We start from the raw sequence: 18,182 nt of genomic DNA on the forward strand, positions 1-18,182 counted from the left end.
TTGAGTGGCTTGGGAGTCTTTTTTAAGGACCTAAGACGTGCCCCCCCAAGGCCAGGCAGGTTCCCCAGATGGGTTAGGAGAAGGCAGTGGCAAAAAAATGTTCTGTTGGGTCCATGATTGGGTCAGTTTGTTCTGTCCCGTGTGAGGCAGGATAAGGGACCAAAATGCAGAATGAACAAAAAGGGAGCCAGAAGTATAAACTGCAAGCGAGGTTTAATGCTGAAAATTATCCATTCACAAAAAAAACAACAGGTGAACAAAAATACAAAGTACAAAATAAAACATGCTCAAAAACTGAACTAAAACAAACCAGGAACTCAGGTGACGAGACGGTGAAACACAGAGGATCAAAGCAACAGGAACAGACAGGGACAACAGGAACACAGCAAGGACAACAGACTAACTGACAAAGTACGAAAGGAAACAGGTATACAGAAAATAACTAATCAAGACAGTGACACACAGCTGGGTAGGTGGACACGGGAGCAGGAGAGAAACACGGGATTGGTTAACTAAGGAAGGTGCGACTGGGAACACTAGGCTGGAGCAAACGAGACTCAAACAGAAACAGTGTGCAGGGGAGACTGAGCGGGAAGGATAGACAAGACTGATAGCACAGGTTGAAACTAATCTGGGAAACAGAGACAGAGGGACACAGAATTAGGGGAATAGAGAGACACAGAGATAGAGAGGGAGACACAGAGAGACACAGAGAAAAAGCACAGTTGAGACACAAAAGGTAAAAATAAAAAATAAAGCAGGAAATAACAGTAACTAGAAACAAGGAAAAACTAGAAAACAAAACCCCCAAACCATAACCATATTACAATGGGTTTTTTTTCAACATTCTATAATATGAATTGTCTTAAACGTGCTATTTTTTGTACATTTCAGGTGTTTTTTGGACATGTAATATTTTTTACATTTTTTGGATATACTAAACTATTACGTTTTGGTCATTTTTTTCCCACATGCTACATAATGATATTTTGGGGTGTTTATTTGACATGCTATATACTATGATGTGTCTCGACATGCTGTTTTATGTGGTTTTCAGCTGTTTTTTGGACATGTAATATTTTTACATTTTTCAACATACTTTCTATTTACAATAAAATACTCATACTATTTACATGTAACAAGGCTTACTGTAGTAGTATTGTCCGAGCTGGAAATTGGTAAAGGGTTGACAAGACACATTGGCCTTGTATCACCACTTTTGAGAGTCCCACACTGCCATGTAACATGACGTAGATTTATGGTGGTCTGCTGTCCTCCCCTGCATCTGGAGAGTTGGTTACAGGCCCCCTATCAGGCGCAAGGATCCCTCCTGCAAAAGCCGAGGTCCTCTGTGTTTGGTCCACAAGACGCCCCAGCTCCCTCCTCTCCCCACCTGCTCCTTGTATCAGTTGTGGGGGTGATTTCTTCAGCGGAGTCCAGAGCCACACTCTCAAAATAACTGTATCAATACATACAACATGTCAGTGAGTTTGCATTGCATGACAGATGTAAATGAGCTGCTAATTTACAAGCGTACCTTCTATCTGGCTGTGGCAGCTAATGTGTTAGCTGACATTAGCTAAACAATTCAATATCAAGCGAATGCTACCATACATTCAGAAACACTGTAATGTTACGGGCATCACACAAGCTGATTTGAGTTGGAATTTATAAATACACAGATAATGTGATGAAGAGCACATCTCTAGCTAAAAAACAGTAACTACAGTTATATTAAAACACACTATTTATGTCTTAATTGTTTGTATTTAATTTTTACCAGTGTATTCACCATGTGGTGTCCGTGGCCACATCAGTTGCCATGGTTACGAGCCTGTGGAGGTGGTGCAGTGAAGCAGAGAGGGAGGAGAAGGGACCTGCAGGCTGTACTCGTACAAAATTTCTCTCTTCTCAATGTTACCAACTGCACCTTTAAGGAAAGAAAATATCAGGATCAGGCTGGTAATCATGAGTAGTATCCTCAGAGCTGCAAAAGCACAAAACAAGCAAAAATGTTTTAGCCAGCTCTCATATCTCCAAATTGCTTTGAAATGTATGCAACTTTACTATTCTATAATTAAATGTGTTTTACAAAGCACATTTTTTTCTACTTGCATAAATCAAACAGCACATTACCATATTATATGATCACAATACTTTTTGAACAGTTTTTAAACAATATAAAGATCTGCATGTGTGGCATTGACATTCACATTCAATATTAGACATGTAATGTCTCAAAAGTAATACCTGAGAAGCGTATGAAAACAGAAATTATGAAACCTTACATATTTTCAAGTTTTATTTGATAGATGGCTGATACATGGGTAAATAGCAAATTTAGGAGTGGATCAGAATCATAAATACTTTGTTGATCCTTAGGATAAAATGTGACATTTTACTGTTTGCTCTAATACCATGTATAAGCAAAGAGAATAATGAACCTAAAAATGTTGAAGTATTCAAAAATATGTGCATTATACTACCAAAACAAAAAATTAAATAGAAGAAAGATTATTTAAAAATATGTTCATCATGCCACAAAGTGTGTTGAATATAAATGCAAGCCTATAATATGTTAAAAAAAAAGATAAGATTATCTGTTAAAAAATAGTACTGGAAGATTTGATTTCCCTGATGCAAAGTGTAGCCTTTCTCTTGATGGTGACGTAGGGTCTGAGGGATGAGCAGAAATATTTAGAAATGTGGTCTGACAGTTTTTTTCACCACCAGATGTATTTTGCCATTTCACTACAGTAACAGTGGCACAACTACAACTGTGACAGTCCAACAACCGCGGCCTGCACGTTGACAGATAAATAATCAGCAGATGTATAAATGGTTTTTGCTATGAAAACTTATGTACAGCAGTTTCGATTTGGCAAAACAAACAAAAACAGTAGCAAGTGTTTTAAGCACTGCAGGCGTTTGATAACAGAAACTGTGGTAAACACAGAGCTAACTACGCGGAAAAAGAGTGGTGATGACAACATTACACCTTGAGAGCATACATAAACATCTGTAAAAAACCCAAATTGAGAGTACTGTTTGGTAACTTCACAAAGACATTTTTGGCCACTCTGCGATAAATCAATGCTAACCAGTCACTTTTTCAATATGCTGTACTATGAAGTGTCTCGACAAGCTATTTAATGTGGTTTTCAGTTGTTTTTTGGACATGTCATATTTTGTCATTTTTCAACATACTAGATGATGAATTTGATCATTTTTGAGTATCATACTATACTATGGCATTTTTGATGATTTTTGAGCTCAAAAATCATCAAAAACATCAAAGTATAGCTATCAGAGATGTCATAATATGGAATGTAAAACAAACATCTTTGGTTCGCATGTAAAAAAAAAAAAAAGTCATTATAAAATGTCAAAAACATTAATATAGCTTGTCATAAAAGTCGTCGTAATAAATGAAAAAAAATGTCTTAAACGTTTTTAGTATTTTTTATAAAGTCATAGTACACCATGTCAAAAATTGTTATGGAATAGTATGTCAAAAAAGTCATAGTATAGTCTGTCCAAAAGGTCATGGTAAAGTATGTCATAATAAAAATTAAAGAAAAAAAAATTTAAAAAGACTCAAAAAAGAAAAAGTCATAGTAAAGTAAGCATAAAACAGACACAAAAAAGTCCAAGTATAGCAGAGCTGTTCCTCTATGTAGGCTTTTGCTGAACACACACAGATCTCATTTAAATATGACAAGAAGATTAAGATTAGACAAGTCCAAAGAATATAGTATACAGTCAAGACATTGTTAAGTTTCTCTTCCTAATAGCGCTTCTGGTGATATTTACAAGAATCCATCATGAGTGAGTGAAAACAACCAATCAGAGCTATGAACTGCTGTCTAACTGTAAAACTAGGCAACGCTGACCAAAATGAATAAAGATTTTCTCACTGCATTGCCAATTTCTCATTTTAAATGTTTTCAGAAAATTACTTTAGTTCACCGTTTTGCTGTAAAAAGAAAACATTTGTGAACTGGCCAGCAGTCAAACAAAAACCTAGTACCACCCAGAGCAAACATTCTCATTTTACAATTAAACAATACACTAAAATATGTTTCTGAAAACTTCTGAAGTGAGAAATAGGCGATGCAGTCACAGAATCTTGATTCTTATTTGATCGGCCCTGCCTAGTCTTAGTTCACAAGCAGTTATTAACATGGCTGACAGCTGCGTCAGAAACTCCTCACTTCTGATTGGTTGATTTCCTTCAGCCATGGTATATTGTGGCAAATGCCATTACAGGCATCATTTTTTTCACAGATTATCTGTCTCATGCTGTGTGGATGTAGTGACAGTTGCAGCAAATTTGGCAAAGAAGTTATTTTTATAAAAGTTACCAGCTGTAGCTTTTCACAGTTTGGCTGCTTGTTTTGTACTGTTATTGCTTTTCAAACGTTAGGATGTTTCTCTGCGCCGTCTTTCCAGTAACACATGCTGAGGCTCATCAGGCTCTCAACACTTTCCAGGAACACAAACAGCTGCACCTCTGTCTCTCTGTCTGCAAGAGAAAAACACGTTACATAACACAAAGGCTGCCAAGTGTGGCTGTAAACAGCATGGCCAAGGTGAAGGCGTTACTAGCGTACAATATGTGACACTAGGTGGGGCCGGCACTCTGCATTTCACGCACTGTTATTTTGTGAAATGTGAAGTCCTCTGAGTGTTTACCCAGGTCTGCTTCAAGGACAACCACACTGCAGCTGGAGGTCATTGCAAATTTTAGATAAGTGCTGAACATCATGGAAAATGATGCTGCAAATGACCACAGACTGCAGAAGAGTCACCTACTGAAAAGCCTCAAGACAGTTTGAAACTAAAATTGCTTTGTGATATAACTCGAATGTGACCTTCCAAAAGGTTTTCAAGGAACACAACTTCCCCGAAGCGAACGTATGCCAGCATTGTGTTAATGAGGCTGCAGGCGTCACTACTGACCCTCTCTCATCTCCATGTGGTCCTTTTATTTGGTTTAGGTTTTTTGTTTTAAATAATCATTTAACCTTTATTAAACCAGATAAAAAAAAACTAAAAGTAGAAAAAAATCTTGTTCAAGAGTGTCCTGGCCAAGTGTTTGGTCTTAATTTGTCACGTTATATAAATGAGCACCATATTTTTGATGTGGCTGTCATATCACGAGTTAAATCCCAGTTCCGATCCTGCCATACTTCATATTGTTTTGTGATGTCCACAAGTGGAATTGGGGGAAATAAGAACGGTAACACTTCATAATACAGCCAACAATTTCCATTGTAATGTCATTGTATAAAATAGCTTTTCCAACTGACAAGACTACAAGAAAACAAGACTACAAGAATCAAGGGGGCAACAAGGAAAGGAGAATAAATGATATTCTTAAAGGGATGGTTCTGCTTTTTGATGTGAAGTTGTATGAGATACTTATAATCATAGTCAGCGTGTTACACACCAACTCGTTCTCATTCTCAGCTCTTTTATGTGCATGAAACATCGCAGCTGAGAATGCAGGTGGACAGAACCGACCGTGGTGTTATTATACGCGGTCAAACAGGCGCATAACGCGCACATGGGCAACGTGGCTTGTCAGAGCCTATTGCATGCGCGTGAAACACAGCAGGACAGAGACAGATTGAAACGCTGATGGTGACAATGTAATATAAGGGACGGAGGGGGGCAGCGGATGCATCCAACAAGTCCTGGACTTTGATTTGAATGTCTGGTGTTCGCTTCCTGTCTGAATGTTATGTTTTTGTTTCTACATCTGACCGTTTGCCTTCGTCCTCTAAACCTAACCATCCATGCCAGCATGTGTATTGTGGACATAACCACGTGCCACCATGATCATTTGTTGACATCACAGCAGCGGCTTCCCAAAACATAAACAGCATATGCAAAAGGATACTTAAAACATAATCTGTAGACGTGGAAATCCACTGCAACTACTTCCATTTGAGAATGTGTTGCACATTCAGCAAGAGTTGACTGACATGCCCCCAGTTTGAAAAGAGCAAGCAGGAGTACCAACACGGGACAAAAGGTTAAATAGTGTGGTGCCTGACCGCAGCACAAGACAGCTGATGTTAAACTAGGTTTTAAAGGGTTAAAATTGTCTCTTGGAACAACAAAATCAAACTGTAAGGCCTATGTTAGGCACAGACCTCATTTCTACATATGTTAAATTATATGAAAAATAAATCAAAACTAAAATATTCTACAAAATTTCAGCTTTTTTTGGTGTAAACCATAATGTATTTTTTTTTTATCTGCAGAGCAGATCTCTATCAGCTCAAAAACATCGCCTTCACCGTCAGTCTGAGCATGCCCAGACTGAGATACAGAGAAACAGTCTGAGCATGCCCATTCTGAGAAACAAGGATCCAACTGGAACAGCCAACTGGATCAACAGTTCAGAGACAAGCCCCACCAGCCACATTCGGCACTCGGCACACCCACACACGTGGTTTCTCCTCCTGCACTCGCGGCTTCTTTCTGATTCTCCACCTGCACACACCGCTGCTCCACCTCCATCTGCACACAGTGTTCCTCCACCCGAACACACAGATTCTCTGTAACCATGCTGTATTCACTTGTATAAACAGCCTCCAACCTGAACACACATCAGTACAATCATATCCAGAATGCGGTGGAGCGTGCATCACAAACATGTTGTTTTACACTCTCACAGAAATAAGCAGGACATGAACCAACCTGCAGTAGCAGTGTGATTTCTTTTTTTAAAAAACATGAGGAAATTAAAGTCAATGAGGAACTTGGTAAGAAATGTTCTACAAATTGCAAAAAAAAAAGTAAATTTAGAAAATTATTTTTTTAAAAGGCTATAGAAAAATGTCTAGAGAAAAAAGAAAAATGTTAGGCAAAACACATTTAAGGGAAAAAAGATTGTTTTAAATGTTAGGGGAAATGTGGAGCGAAAAGGAAAAAAGCTAGGGAAATAATTATCAGAATTACATTAAAGATTATGTTATATTTTAATGCACTTTTTCAAGGTCATTTCCTTGTTTTTTCTTCATTGTTTTTTTTACTTTATTTCTTTTTTGACTACTTTCCAGGTTATTTTCCTGCACTTTTCGCTAATTTCTTTTTAATTTTTGGGTCATTTCTTCTTTCATTGCTCATTGCCTTCTCATGTTTTTGAAAGAAATCAGGTCAATTTGCTCAGGGTTTCAAAGGGTTAAGGGCCTGTGAGTACGAGGGAGAGACCGCAGAGAGGACGAAGTAAACAGACTCGGGGAGTGTGGAATGTCTGGCTGCACCTTCGGCAAACTAACTGCATAACAAGTTTCTCCGTGAGTACAGGAGGACCTCCAACTGACCTCCCTGCTCCTCCCTCTAACCAATCACTGAGCTGCTTTTAGGTCACAATCAAAGTCATACTTATCATTATATAATTATGTTTAATAATATGTTATAGCTTTTCCTCCGCGGATTACATTACAAGCTGTATTTTATATGTTCAACAATAACCCCACCATCTGAGTTCCTTTCTTTTTCCTTTTCTTTTGCTCTTGTGTGACCTATAGTTTGATAGCATATTGTAACTATGACACATTACAAGATAATTACTTCAATAATTACTCCACTGAAGATCACTCTTTATAACACTATTTTTGCAGTATTGTTCACTGCGGAGGAATGCTAGAAAAAAAAGGTTTCTGCACAGATTTAACACAGGGCGAGTAACTGATATACGAATATTCATTTTAAGATTTTTTTTTTCATTTAACCTCAATTTAATTTAATGTGCACATCAAGTCATATTGTGGTGCCTTTGCACTATATCGCCATTTCGCCATTACACCAGGAAAAATACTACATCAAGATTAGCAATAGAGTTGGCACATCATAAAATCCAGGATCCGGGACAAAAAGCAGAATTACAAAACACGGTCACAGGTAAAGTCAACTCAGCCAGATTACCACAAAGCAACGTCACAAAAGAAGAAAGAAAAGCAATAGACTTAAAAAAAGACGAGTCAATCACCATTCTACCAGCAGACAAAGGGAGGGACGATGATGGTCATGCACACAATTCATATGAAACACAGATGGAAACTATATTAGGGGACAGTAACACATATGAAATTCTGAAAAAAAAAAATCCCACAGAAGAAAAGAAAAAAAAACTCTCCTAAAACTCTTACTAGAGTCCAAAAAAATAACACAGGACACATATGACAGCTTAATACCCACAGCAAGTGTCACCCCCACGAATTTATGGAACATCCAAAATACACAAAAAGGACTCCCCTCTGTGCCCCATTGTAGACAGCATCGGATCAGTCACCTACAACTTATCAAAAGCCCTGGTTGAAATATTCAAACCCATTCCTGGTTTAACAGAACACCATTGCAAAAACTTAAAATAACTGGTACAAGAACTCAAAAACATGAAAGTAGAAACACATAAGATCCTCATTTCACACAATGTCTTATCATTATTCACAAAAACCCCCGTTGATGTCACACTACACATTGCGCAAGAACATAAAACTCACATAACAAAACATAAAATTCACCAACGAAGAGGAAACAGACAGGACAATAGCTTTTGTGGACATAAAAATCCACCACAAAGATGATGGAAGCATAAAAATAACAGCTTACAGAAAACCTACACACACTGATCAGAACTTACTCCGAGCACCCCACCGCACACAAACTGTCAGTTGTCAGAAATTTATATGAACGGGCCAGCATGATAAAGGACGAGGGGAATAGACAGGAGGAGGAAAAACACATACAACATGCACTCGAGCGCTGTCAATACCACAAATGGGCCACAAACAAAGGAAAACAGCAGGTCATAAATAAAGAAAATAAACCAAAAGAACAAAAAGCAAAAGACATGCAAAAAACAAACTTCAAAAACACAGTGCCCATACGATATATCTGGGCGATAACAGAACCAATACAAAGGTTCATGAAAAAACACAAAATGGCAATAAACCACATACTAAACTGGGACAGCTTCTGGTTCACCCTAAAGAAAAGACAGAACAAGACAAAAAATGCAACGTAATACACGAAATATCATGCAGGTCATGTAATAAAACATACATGGGGGAGAAAGGAAGACTGTTTACACCAGCAGGAGAGCGAGAAGGAAACAGCGAGGCAATTTACAAGAACAGAAAAAGAAAAGGCAGAACAAGAAAACCTTAAAATCAGCAATATCAGACAACACAAGGATTATTGATCGATTATTGATTGATTAAGGATCAGAGACCAACAATCAAAGAGGCTATTGAAATCAGAAAGCGGAGCAAGGACACCATCAACCAGGACGAGGGGGCCTTCATGCTTTCCCACACCTGGGACTCTCTCCTCCGGAGAACAGCGGGGGGCGTGGTCTGCCAGATAGACCTGTCAGGTCCGTCAGGCTGACCACGCCTGGGAAGAACAGCTGATAAGGACACGTCACAGCGGTCAGGTGACGATTCTGAGGAAGAGCCCCCAGAGTGGGTTCAAGATGAAACCCTTGAAATACAAAAGGGTCCACAATAGAGTCCCTTGGGAAGGTTCTAGTTTAAACCCTTGGAATGTAAATGGGTTCTCAGTAGAGTCCTGTGGGTGGGTTCTCAATCAAATTCCTTGAATATGAAAGGGTTCTTGGTCAAACCCTCTGTTGGGTTACGATTTAAACCCCTGGAATAAAAATGGGTTCTCCGTAGAATCGCTTGGATGGGTTCAAGATAAACCCTAGGAATATAAACGGGTTCTCCATAGAGTCCCCCTGTTGAATTCTACCATGGATAAAACCCTTGGTATATGAAAAGGTTCTCTGTAAGACCTCCAAGGTGGGTTTTAGTGAGAACCCCCAGAAAGGATTCTGGGTGGAGCCTTTACACCAAAGAAGGGTTCTCTGTACAACCTCACATAGGGGGGTCTGGGTGGAACCTTCCTCAGAACGCATGAAAAGTTCCATGAGGAACGAAAAAGGTTTCTCCTACGGGAACAAGCCACAGAACCCTCTATGGTTCTAGTTTGCATCTTTATTTCTTAGAATGTAGTCTTTGCACAGTCTGAGGTCCTCAGACAAGAACCTGTTAGCTCTTTGACAGATTGAGTTTAAGCGGGGCAGCAACACTCTGTGCAGTTTACTTTTCAGAGTGAAACCAACTTCAGCAAAAGTATGAAAAACAATAGAGGGGACAGGTGTAATTCTATGAACCAAACAGGGACATAATAAACGGGCCTATTGCACACGGAAATTCCAACAGTGAAAGCAGTCTCAGCAGCAATGAGCAGAAATCCCCGCCTGCGTGAAGCCAGCTCACTAGAGCAGTGCTATAAAAAAGAAAACAACAGACTTCCTCCAGGGGATGCTGACATAATCTGCCTGCATGCCCCGTGCATGATCAAGAACTTCAACCAATCACAGAACGCATGGCAGCAGACTTCAGCCAATGGGTGCTCTGCTGGTTTCCAGAGTCTGTTTTTTTTGGATGGATGTAACAGCGGAGATAAAAAGAAGTAGGGAAACCTGTCAAACTTCTGAGATTCTGAGAAGTGCTGACAATTTGATTGTACATTCAGACAAATGGAACTCCCTTCATGTTAATTGCACCGTGAAGTTACGGTCATGCTTATAATCCATCTGCACTGATGAGCTCCACTTGAGCGTCTTTTTTTTGTTACGTTCTGCTTTTAGCTTACTCCTGTTTCTAAAAAAGTTATCCACAATTAGAAATAAAAAGTTCTAGTTCAACTATAATTCAGATTTCTGCGGCTGGGGGTCAATTTACTCTTTTATGTATACACCTCAATCAGACCCGAACTGGACTAGGCATTCTGCGCATGCTCCATTGTCCCTATGCTGGGCAGTCAAACAGCATAAATTCAAAGAGGACAGCGAGGAAAAACAAAAGAAAAAGAAGAAGGGATGAGAACAAAACAAGACAAAGGCACAAAGTGTGCACTACATGTGCAGCACTGGACTTGAAGCTTATTTGCCGCTTGCGAAGTTGCTTGGGATGTGACGTAATAGGTCAACCAGAGGAAGGTCAAATAGCAGCTAGCTGAAAGACAGCATATCACCACCTTCTGTGGCAGGGTCTGACACACTTGAGTGTACATGTATTCAGGGTTAGTTTCTGTTACAGCAGGTATCAGCAGGACCGCATTTTGCAATGATGACACACAAAGACTCACAAGGTGGAAACAACCGTCGCGACAGGTAATGAGTTAGTGAGTGGACTGGTCATGGTGAGTCTCCTCCTGGGGAGTCATCACAAGGATGGTGTCATCAGGGTTTCTTCAGCTTGGGCCAACAAGGCACTGTTCAAACTGAAGCAGTGGAGTTTGACAGATGTGAGTATTTCCCTGGCAGGGCGTGTTAAGACAGTGACTATAACTGAATTATGGGTAATTTGGTGGTTTTTCTAGCTTGACCTGGACTAAAATGTAGGCAGTCTCAGATTCTGCTGCTTTTATTTTAACCATTCTCTTTTTAATTTGTCTCTTGTGAGTTCCCCAACTTTATGGAAATGTGATATTAAATCCAAAGAATAGAAAAGTTCAGTGATATTCAACTTACGGCCCTTTCTGTCACATAAAGCATCTCCTTCAGGCAGCATTACATAGACAAAAATAGGAATAAAGGGCTGGTAAGCTGTTTTTTCTTTTTTTGCTTGTTTCTTTGTTTGTTTCTTTGTTTTGGGGAGTGGCTTTTTCTGTGTGAGTAAGACTTTCATTAAACTGATTTTAAGACACTGTCTGACTTGATGTCCTGATATGATAAATCCTGAGATGGCTCTAGAAACGGGGTGGGACACTTCTGCATGATCACGAGTTTCAAGTACACAAGTGGTATGAAACACAACATCTGGGACACATGATGCTGACGGGATTATTACAGAGTGTAAAGACACGATTTAATTCTTATTGTATGAGTAAAAGCACATTTTATGCTACTGCAACATCTCTCTGTTTTACCGAGGCATGCTTTGAATCATACTTGACCTCTGGCTCGTGACCGGACTTGCTGTGCAAGCAATGAACTTTCTGCTGTGAATCACTGAGGGAACAAACAGAGGAAGGTTGAGGAAATAACACCACACAGACCGTGTGTGTGTGTGTGTGTGTGTGTGTGTGTATGAACACGCCGTTCTCGAATGCTAACCCTCGTGAACAACTGCTTCAGCCAAAGAGGAGGCGAGTGATCCACCGCCTCAGCCAATCACAGGCCTTGTCTGAGGACAGAGCGAGGCATGCTGCATGCTGGTAAGCATTATGACATGATGGCAATTATGTTTTTGCCCAAGCATGCATGCACACGCACACACGCACACACACATACACAAACACACTCCTTAAACAGAGCATGTTCCAGGTTTATTTAAGGAGCTCAGAATGCAGAAAGTACAGGGCGTGTCTCTGCTGTATGACAATACTTCACACAGACATATGACCTATATGTTAAGTTTATCCGGTCAACATACTGTAACCCGTTGGCTACTCATTTAATGAAGCATCAATCTTTAAAATATGCATAAGAACGGCCTGCTCTGGCGACCTGGGACAGCTGTAACCATGACAACCTGCTTCTGTTCACTCTGCGACCTCTGTTGCAAGTCACCCCAAAGTTTTCTTCCAGTTTTCTCAGTCAAAGGAAATACTTAAGAAAGGAAATGAAACATAAAAAAGAGGAACTTACCAACCAACCAGAGACTGTCCTCTTTTGCTTGTGCTGCATTTTCAAACCTCTGAAACTTGAATTAACATCACTTTTCTTAGCAAATTGGTTATTTCTTTCAGAAACATGGGGGGGAGGCAATGAGCAACTTGATAAGAAATGTTATACAAATTGCAAGAAATTAGTAGAATTAGATTTTTTTTTTTTAAAGGTAGGAAAAACTGTGTAGAGAGAAAGGGGGGAACAGGGAAAAACATAATCAAATATTCAAAATAATAATACAGAATTAAAATATTTTTTAAACAATTTCTCCCCAGGTCATTTATTTATTTATTTCACTAATTCTCTGGTAGTTTTCTTGTGCTTTTCACTGATTTGCTGCAACTTTTTCCCCCTGAGAGGAGGGTATTTCCTCTTTGTTGCTCATTGCCTTCTTCCCATGTTTTGAAAAAAAAGGGTTTCAAAGGATTAACTTTCTTATCTTATCTCAAGAAATCTTATCTATATCTATTGATAAAAGACCCTGTATATGTACTTGATTAACTTCATTGATCCGGAAAACACAAGTGGACAGCCGACAGCGCTCAATCACAACATCATATGAATGAACATCTATGGGATGAATGCTGATCACCTCAACCATAGAGTCCAACACACTTGGAGAATTAAGGACAAGGGGTACGAAACTGTTCAGTGGGCCAACAAAAGTGTGTTATTCAGGTGTTCAGAGTACACACCCTACCAAAACACTAACTGTTTCTTCCTGTACTTTGTCACCCATTAGTAAGTCAGAGCAAATAATGCTGTACATTCAATAATCAGACAAGTCTGTGGAAAAAAAATGAATATCCAGATAACATATTCAGTGGTTCACTTTCAACTAAGGGTCACTTTAAGGGCCCAGACACACCAAAGCAGCATCACAGAGCTTTCAGTAATGAAGGTTGATGGTTACATCACCTCACATTACCTTGTGTCTCTGCCAAAAACTTGCACTTGAACACACTGCAAAGACTACAGTCATAGCTAAGCAGCAGGCATACATGAATGAATGAATGAAAATAACTCTCCATTCCAGGAGGTGTTGGTAATCTGTTCGTCATCTAAAAAGGAATCTGGAAGACCGACATGACAAATTCATCAACGCCAGTTAGCCAGGCAGTGCGGTAACAACACAATCCAATGTTGAAAGAATAAAGCATATTTACTCTGTGTTAGCAAACAGTTCTAAACTGCTCCTGCTAAGGAGCTAAATACCAAAAGAAAATCATCTCATCTTATACAACAAGTTTGTTTCAAGCTCCACCATTTAGTATTAGATCAGTGCTCATGATACCTCATCAGACAGGTTACAAACCTGGACTGAATGGACTGGTTTTATTAGTACCACCCTTAAGTTTTGACAATGGAAAGGCAAAAGTAACAGTGCCTATGTGTATTGAACTAAAGTGAACCAAGCTGTTTGGCAGAAACAAAACAAATACTACAACAAACAGAAAACAGAGTGCTAATAATATCAAAATCTGGTCTCGTTGCCTTCAGATTCTGCATACATCATTGTAAATAATTAAGTCATGAATCAAATGACAAACAGGAATTCATTAGATTAACAGGAAAACACAAAAAAACCATAAAGTTCATCTTGGTTGTATACCAGAGGTGAGCAACACCCAGACCCTTGGGAGGAGGTCTGCCAACCCTGGTGTACAGTCTGTTTGTTAATATTGGTTGAGTTATGTGTGAAATTTGTTTTTTTCTAATTGAGGGGATGGAAGAAGTCGATGACATGATGAGCAACACCCAGACCCTTCAGGAGGGGGTGCTCATCCTCATCAACAGCAGGCTGCAGGTGAGCAACGCCCAGACCCTCGGGAGGAGGTTTGCCCACCCTGTGCACAGTCTTTTTGTTGTTAATATTGACACGGATTGTGCCGAATTGAGGGGATGGAAGAAGTCGATGACATGATGAGCGACCCCCAGACCCTTCAGGAGGGGGTGCTCATCCACATCAACAGCAGGCTGCAGGTGAGCAACGCCCAGACCCCCAGGAGGAGGTTTGCCCACCCTGCGCACAGTCTTTTTGTTGTTAATATTGGTTATTTGTGTCAGATTGACACGGATTGTGCCGAATTGAGGGGATGGAAGAAGTCGATGACATGATGAGCGACCCCCAGACCCTTCAGGAGGGGGTGCTCATCCTCATTCATGTGTGCATGTATTAGTGTGTGTGTGTGTGTGTGTGTGTGTGTGTGTGTGTGGAGAGGCAATACACTGTCTGCGCATGTACCATAACCAACCACAGACATTCAATAAGATACAAACGTAAAATGATGAAGACACAAAAACATAACAACAATAACAACAACAACAACAAAATGAAAAAGGACAGAGAGAAGGTGAGGTTGTCGCGCATGGAAAAGGTTTTTAGGGGTTAAGGTTAGTCTCTTTCATAAGTTTCAGTTTATTTGTGTTTTTCCGGAGGTTTGTAAGCCCTGCTTTGATTTTTGTAATGAACGATGTTGTGGTGGGCTAACTCCAGGCTATTGCGGATGTCTGATTTCATCGTAGTTTAACTAGAAAGCTACTAGGTCCAGTTTGTAGTTAGTGCTTGCTAGTTCACTCACCTCGATTTCGGTGGTTTGTAGATCATCGGTGTCCCCTGAAGAGTCTGTCTTTTGTGGTTTGTTTGGGTTGGTTGAGTCCGGGTCCGTGCTGGTCTGCAGGTTGTAATAGCGGTCAATGAATGCTTCGAGTTCGGTTATATCCTCCGCTGTGGTGATGCGTTGTTCCGGGTTGGAGGTGGCGGATGGATGAAGCATGCAGTCTGAATCAGATTGTCTTTTAATTTCTTATTTTAAGGTTTTAGTTTTACGCGTTTGTTGTGTTCCCTCAGTAGCAGTGCGCCGCCATGTTGAATCTCGCCGCCAGTTTCCAAATCTCGCGATGCTCGCACTCACAACGTGCCTTCAGTTTTTCTTCTTCTTCTGAATTTCCGGCAGTCTCGACGCATCGCTGCATATTGCTGCCACTCACAAGTAGGTCTTGGTATTACTGCTTTCACTGCTTTCACAGTCTGTAACTGGTTTTCAGAGGGATTTAGTAAATAACTTAATGTTACTCTGATTCTGGTGTCTGATACAGCAGCATACAGTTGTTTTCTTTGTTCATTGCACAGGTTGGATTCCATCAGTACATGTTTTATGGTTTGTTGTTGCATACAAAATTTACAGTCTATCTTTGTGTTTTTCCATCTTTGCCAGATCCCATGCAATACCAGTCGGTCTGGTCATGATTACAGTTTGCTTTCTGTCCTTGCCAAGATGACACTGTGATGTGTTACACTATTCTGACTATTTTCCATGCACATGCCAGTCAAACAGACATTGGCCGTTCCATTTGTTGACACTCGCTCTACATGTGACTACACCCTCCTCCCCTTCAACCACCCAACCACACACTGGTGGCACCATGCACACTCGGAAACTTTCAACACTTTCACATGTTGCTTCACCCCTTCCCCTAATTTCTACACCTGTTCTTCTTCATGTTTATATTTTACATTGGTCATCTTTTTTTGCACAGACACTAAACTCAGGGGAAACACAACATTTTGCTGCCGTGAACACTTTCCTAATTGAGAAGGCATGTTTGCTCTACATGGCCATAGTAACTTTACACACCTACTGAAAGTGTCTCAGATTGTGACCCTGCCCAACCCCCTCATACAGTGTTTAGCAACCAGGACAAGACCCCTCTCTGGCTTCCCACATAGCAATAAAGACTTGTGCATGTGTCTGCATTGTGGGTGGAGTATTTTCAGGGTACAGTAGATTACAGCAGATATATTTTTGGTAAGCCATGCCATAAGAAGCCAAGTATGTAGAGCAGAATATGGGAGGGAGATAATAACATGGCAGTATGAACTCCATAAAAGGAGAGAATGCATAAGACTAAATAGATGTATACAGGTGCACCCACTGTCCATGACTATCATGATAAGGCATCAAGGCATTTTTAGGACTGAACGGGATCAGGAGCATTAAGCTCACACAGCATCCGGTCTTTTGTTTTACATCAGCTGTCACACAAATGTTTTTACATTTTGCAGGCAGCCTTTGCCCCTCTACTCCATTCAGCCATCTGTCTCCCCATTGGTGGGGCTGAACCCTGCCCACGTCAAAACACCCCACACCATTAATGAGACTGTTCATTTACATGATATACTAAAGTTATGAGCACTTCTTTCATCTCAGCTCAGTCAGAGTCGCGCATTTTGCCTTTTTGCTGCGTTTCTCCGCCTTGTTCTGAAGAGTGACAGATAGCGATGCTAAGTGAACCACAGCTGCGCTCGCCAATGCAAGCAGGACAGCAAAAATTCACCAAAAAGATGTGCGGAAAACTAAAATAAACACTTAACAGAATACAGCTCAGTCAGGTAACTGAGACACAGGCTGCTGAAGCGACAAACACTGGACTCTGAAAGGTACAGAGACATGCAGGGAGGTCAACAAAATTAGAGGGAGGGTTTGTCATTTAAAACTTTTTTTTGTAACACAGATAATAAGCAACTTGGATGCAGGTATTATTAAAAATAACTTTAAAGAAACCTTCTTAAAGCGTGCACCGTGCAGCTGTATAATCTAAGAAACAAAAATATCAGATCGGGGCTCAGTATTGGTGGATACTCAATAATAAATGACTTGGATCTGGGTCGAGGGCAACTAAACATAATCGGGACATCCTTACTTAGAACCTTACCAGTATGGATAGTGCCTTTTTTTTCTCTTCCTGGTATTCATCCATTGGAGAGCAGGAATGTGCTCAGTAAACTTCCTGGCCTGAGATCTATTTCCATAAGACCATTCTTGCTGTGAAGCAACACTCCAGCCTGCAGCGACCTACAGGCCCGCAGCACCAGCCCCCGTCTCAGAGTGATTCACAGATAAACAGCTTCCTTATCGGTTGTTTTCAACAGTTACCAGACGTCAGCAGAACAGAGCGGAGAACATACTTTAAGAAGGAAAAAAAACATGCACAGGCTTCGTGCCGCACATCTCACAACAATGCTTGAGCTATTCTGAAGTATGCACCCTGAACTTTCAGAACTACTCAAAACACCTAGCCATTAAATTTTACTCTCAGATCCAAAACAACTCCAATCCTTCACCAGCTCTACTTCCAAGTTACAACCAAAGACAAGAACGCATCACTAGATCAGTTTCACATGCAATATACACGTACCACCTGATAAAAACAGTTATGGTCAGATTATCTTATTGCACTTTTACTACAATCTGGGCCAAGATCGCATACTACATTATACTATTACTCATTTCATGATCATGACTGACATTTGTGTTCATGAGAATTTTTGGTACGAGTGAACTCAACAGTTCTTATTTGCAGCGGTGTAATGTTATGAGTGTAGTAATACTTTTTTACAGTATTTAAGTATATTTGGGAGCATCTGTAAACAAGTTTTTATATTTCTGTCAACTCTTACATTTTCAGTCTAAACTGTATA

At 40.1% G+C, this 18,182-nt stretch overlaps 1 long non-coding RNA gene across 3 annotated transcripts; it reads right to left on the reverse strand.

Moving 5' to 3' along the window:
- Positions 1-781: 781 nt before the first annotated feature.
- Positions 782-17,564, reverse strand: LOC121958042. 3 transcript variants are annotated; one of them, XR_006106809.1, is made up of 3 exons: positions 17,417-17,564; positions 1,781-1,930; positions 782-1,459 (listed from the first exon to the last, which is right to left on the reverse strand). It is a non-coding gene; the product is annotated as an uncharacterized LOC121958042 (long non-coding RNA). The 3 variants fall into 3 exon arrangements; XR_006106808.1 differs by lacking the exon at positions 17,417-17,564 and adding an exon at positions 15,283-15,757; XR_006106810.1 differs by lacking the exon at positions 17,417-17,564 and adding an exon at positions 15,283-15,754 and having other exon boundaries at positions 1,793-1,930.
- Positions 17,565-18,182: the final 618 nt, after the last annotated feature.

This window comes from Plectropomus leopardus, chromosome 18 (genome assembly GCF_008729295.1).
Source record: "Plectropomus leopardus isolate mb chromosome 18, YSFRI_Pleo_2.0, whole genome shotgun sequence".
Taxonomy (NCBI): Eukaryota; Metazoa; Chordata; class Actinopteri; order Perciformes; family Serranidae; genus Plectropomus; species Plectropomus leopardus.